Source organism: Egretta garzetta, unplaced genomic scaffold (genome assembly GCF_000687185.1).
Source record: "Egretta garzetta isolate BGI_Z169 unplaced genomic scaffold, ASM68718v1 scaffold256, whole genome shotgun sequence".
In the NCBI taxonomy this organism is placed as follows: domain Eukaryota; kingdom Metazoa; phylum Chordata; class Aves; order Pelecaniformes; family Ardeidae; genus Egretta; species Egretta garzetta.
The window spans coordinates 846,774-852,167 of NW_009260073.1; positions in this window are offsets into that span (position 1 = coordinate 846,774).

Sequence of the window (5,394 nt, forward strand, 5' to 3'; positions counted from 1 at the left end):
CCACTAAAGAGCAATTTACTAAACTGTTTCAAAAACAGTCTCTGTTGCCTTCATGAACTATGTTTGCAAAGATTTACTTTTCATTCTGTTTACTCCAATACTATGTTGTTTTTAAGTGCTGCTAGAGCTGTGTTTTTTACTCGTGAACCTTTTGCTATCTCTTTCAATATGGAAGTCTGAACCAGCAGAATAGGGAGAGAAATGGAAAGTACAAAGGAAATCAAAAGTTCAAAGCTTTCACAGAATGCCTTTAGGTTCTTGGAGTCTTTCAAGTAGAAAAGTATGATGAAAATTAATTACTTGCTGGTGCTAAAACATAATTAAGAAATAATAATGAATAGTGCAATATACAAAATTTAAACAACAGTCATAATATATTATTAATATCTAAAATATTTATCTAGAGGCAATTTTTCAACCACATCCTAATATTTTGTTTTTTCGGTACACAGATATAATTTTAATGATCTGGAATAAAGGCTTGCTAGTGATAATTGATGGCTTTGGTGCTATGATATTTAGGTCACAGTTCAAATAAGGCCTTCTTCACTAATAAATTCAAGCCATTGAAAGTTGGCTATCCTGTTTTAATTTCACTTTAAAAAGCTTTTTGTTGTATATGAGTTTGTCCGTTCCTCAGTTTTTACTAAATACCTACAACTGTATCTGGAGTAATGTCCAAAGACATCCTTTTGGCTTGAATGTGTATATGGTGAAGCTTCACACTGCAAACTTTAGGCTACCTTTAAGTATCTGATCTAGGTAAGGTTTAAAGCATCTGTGTTTTGTTTTGTACAGTCAATGGAGAGAGATACCTGCAGAGGAACCTGGAAGGATTGAAGTTGCATGCCTATTTTAAGATAATGAAACTACCTCCTTTAGTGGTAACTTGATTCAACCGGGGGTAAGTTCATGCTCTCCAGTGTAAAACTTCATCGAATAAAACTGTAATTTTTTAAATAGGCCTTAAGTATTTTTAAGAGGTGATATGAAACTAATCATAATGTAATACAGAATGAGCTGTTTAGCCATGTAGAAGAAATGGAGTTTGAAAGTATCAAAAGGGAAAAGATCTGCTGGTGGAAAGCGTCATGTAGGAAAATGAAGTACACCTTGCCTTAAAGCTTATGCTACAAAAGAGCATAGTGACTGTGCTGCATCAAACCAAATGTCTATGGAGGCCAGTATCTCTGTCCAGGAGAGCAGTCAGTAGCCCCAGTTTTGTGCATGGAGGGAGTGTTTAAGTCAGAGATGCATAAGGGTGGCGCAGGTATTTAGTTAGAGAGAAGCATGAAGAACAGGTAAGATCAATGTCAAGTAGCAAATGCCCAGAAAAATGTACAAATGCTAGTGATCCTATAGTGATACTTCCTCTACTTATATATAAAGACAGAAAAAATGTTTTGCTGTTAATATCTGAAATGTAGATGCTGGTGCACCAAAGCATGAGGCCTGGAAACAGATGTCCTGATATATTTTTGGGAAATAATTTTGCAGACTGTGTTTTCGCTAGAATTTAATACATCTTGCCCAAAGAAAAATGTCTCACCAACAAAAGGTAGACAATTTTGTTGGCAAATGACGAAGTACTTATTTTAAAGCCAACATTAAACTTTACTTTACTAATATACTTTTGAAGTAACTATTATTCACAGGTTCTTTGTAATATCTTTATGACTTGTTCATTAAATTTTAAAATATGATAATGTTTTATGTTTAAAGCAGAGAAAACTTTGAGACACCAAAGCACATCACTGGGTGCGCTGAAAAGAGCTAAGAAAATAATTCATGCTTTATTTGCAGGATTTTAATTTTTTTTTCTCTCCTTGATGAATACTTCAATTTCACAGTATCAAATTTTTAGGTGTTGAGAACTGGGTTAGTTTTAAGTTAAGTTCATAATTTTTAGTCAATAAGTCTTTTTGTCAACAGTCATTGAATTTACAAATGCTTGACATGTTTGGATTGATAAGATAATTTTGTCTCTTAGCTGTAACTCTGTACACCACTCTTCCAGTAGAAATGAGAATAATGACTTGTTTTGTAGATGTTAGCATCTCAGGCTTTAAATTTCTCCCTGGCTTCCTGTCTGGAGTTCTGAGGTCCATGGCCAATGATACTGAAATTTTTTCATTCGAGAACGTTCATTAAAAATAGAATATAATATCTTTTCCCCTAAAAAATGAGTAAATGCTATAATGTTTATGACAGTGAAAAAGTGCGTTAAGTGCAGATGTTTATAAACTTATTTGTCATGGGATCAACGACAACATGAAAAGTACAAGAAGAGAAAAAATTTGAATTAAACGTTAGAGACCAGTAACAGGGAACTACCAGTGCTATTACAGAATTCAGGAGAGAGAGAATTTCCCACCCTCGTGTTTTCTTCATAGTATGAAGGAGAGTCCACAGTCTGAGATGTTTATTCTCACAGAGCAGCGGCGCTGATTAAAGTCTAGCTGGTTGTAGATAAACATCTGACCTTGAGAATGATAAATAGTCTCCTAGTTCTAAATAATATTGCTATGTGCTGGAAAGTTTTAAATGGCAATAAGATGGTGAAGGATATTAGCATAGTCTGCATAAGAAAAAAATTACACCCCTTTCTGCATTTGATTGTAAAAATATTTGTAAGCCTTACATTCAATTTAAATAACTATAAGCATATCTTTCAGAAACCTACTTTTACATAGAAAATTAGGGACATAGTGTTTGTTCCTGTGCAGTGTTTCCACTATCACTGAGTATTTCTTTCTTCACTTCACTACCAATCAGAGATTTATTTCATTTGTTTGTTTTGTTCTAAATGCTCAGGGGCAAAGTGGGAAATAAGTGTTTCTTGCTTCAGCCAGTTGAAAGCCTCTGACTTTGGGGGCAGCCCATCTGTGCTGGAGGGCTTGTCCAGACCAACGGTTTGCACTCTATACCTTAATGATTACAACACCGCCTCCTGCAAGGACCATTTCTAACACTAACCCGAGTGTTCTTGAACCTGGATGGTCTTACAACGAAGTACCCTGTGTTACTGGTGATGTGAAATATCAGTAACATGCATGGTACTTGTTCCTTTGCTGAAGTGCACTTATTTAAATCTATTTTGAAAAACACAGCTTTTGCAATAGAAGATGTGTAATAGACAAAGTGACTTGTAAAGAATTAGCTGTGTGAAGCAAATTCTGCATGGTTTCCTCTCTCACAGTTTAGAAAACATTTGCCCATGAAAAATGCATACCTTGGCAATTGGATTCAACTGACAAGGTATTAAATGTAGAGCAGTGTGAACCCCAAGTAACATCTACTCTTGTCGTGTTTGAGAGAACCTATTTCTGAAAGCTGTATAAATTCTTTACCAGATTAAAAACTGAGTACCATTAAAAAGGATTAAAAATCTGGGATCTAATACTGGGTGGCAAAATTTCTTTTAGCTAAAACTCCCTGTTAAAAGAGTGTTTCTGAGATAAATTGGACATGAAAAAAAGAATGAAGCAATCTAAAATATAAAAGTGCAATTATTTTCTTTGCAGATACAGGTAAAGATGTTAACAAGTTACTTTAGGGCAGATAGCTGAAAAAGCTGAAGCAGCCTTTTCTTCTATTACTTTTTGTCACGGTCACACTTATGAGAGTGTGAGGACTATGGCACCGATGTGTTGGCCCAGCTCGCTGTTACAGGCGGTTCCTTTGGGACCTTGCATTTCTGTAATGGGCCGCAGCTAGGTCAGAGCTGGCACCATGCAAACATAGATATGGGGGGCTACAGTCAACTGTCGGAAACTTCTCTGTCCTCTCATTCTGTACTGAGCCCACTTAGTTTCACAGTTATTTCAATAAAGAAATAAAAAACTCATGCAATTCAAGGTTATGGGTTTGGAAAAGTGGCTACTGTAATGGAGTATTACCCAGGCTTCTGTGGGTGTATATTTGCCTAACTATTGAAAACTTCATGCTTCTGAGTATTTGTCTCATGAGATTATACGCAGAAGCCCCACTTATGACTTGAATTCTGTGGTGCTTTGCACCATTGCAGCTTTATACTTTGTTTGTTTGCTTATGCTGCTTTAATACTGGCAGAACAATGCACTTTTTTTACCCAAGCCTTTTCTTTGCTGTAGGTGACAGAGATTATTCCATCATTAAAGAAATGTTCAGGGTGGAAAGAAACCCAATGCTTTGTATACCTTGCTTCTGTTTTCAGCTGCTTGTTTTTATTATGGCTTTGCCTGCTACAACTAAAAGCATAGTGTTGTCAGCATAATTATTCCATACACCTTTTTCCATTTTCTGTAATTTGCAAATTAAAGCACATGAAAACTTTCCTTTGCAGGATTTCATGACACCTCATTTCTTGCCCCTAGAGCCAAATTCACCATTGTGAATAAGCTTATCTGCCAATGGTGAATTGTCTGCCCGTCTTTCTATCTCGACTGTTTCCTGGCTTAATTGCTGTGAGTCAGGAGTGGGAAATTAGAAACACGCTCCATAATGAACGGAAGCTGTCTGTGAATGCTGTCTTTTTAAAGTACAGTTGAGTCTTTACAAGTATAAGCTGATTTTTATGCTTTGGGTTTTTTTAGGGCCATGCTTCCATTCTAAATGTTTTTTCTCTTAGGTGAAAAATGTTGGGTCATAGCTAGGCAAGAGTTGTAACCCATAAATAATCAGCCAAATGATTTTGTAGTCCCAAATCACTGAGATTTGTAAACCTTGAGCTGTAATTCTGAAAATTCTGATTATTCTCATGCCCAGCTTTTCCTGTGTGAAGTGTTCTTGTGTGGTTTTGGAAATGTTGCCTTCTCAGCCCATGTGGTCAGAGTGATATTCCAAGACAAAGTTCCTGTTCAAAACATAATGTCATACACAGAATTATAGAATGTTTTGGGTTGGAAGGGACCCCTAGAGGTCATCTAGTCCAACCCCCCTGCAGTTAGCAGGGACACCGCTAAGTAGATCAGGTTGCTCACAGCCCCATCCCACCTGGCCTTGAATGTTTCCAGGGATGGGGCCTCCACTACCTCTCTGGGCAACCCCTTCCAGTGTTTTACCACCCTCGTTGGAAAGAATTTCTTCCTTATATCTAGTCTAAACCTACCCTGGTTTAGTTTAAAACCATTACCCCTTGTCCTGTCACAGCTGGCCCTACTAAAAAGATTTTCCCCCTCTTTCCTATAGGCCCCCTTTAGGTACTGAAAGGCCATAATCAGGTCTCCCCGCAGCCTTCTCTTCTCCAGGCTGAACAAGCCCAACTCTCTCAGCCTGTCCTCATAGGAGAGGTGCTCCAGCCCTCGGATCATTTTTGTAGCCCTCCTCTGGACCCGCTCCAACACTTCCATGTCCTTCTTGTGCTGAGGGCTCCAGAGCTGGACGCAGTACCCCAGGTGAGGTCTCACCAGAGCT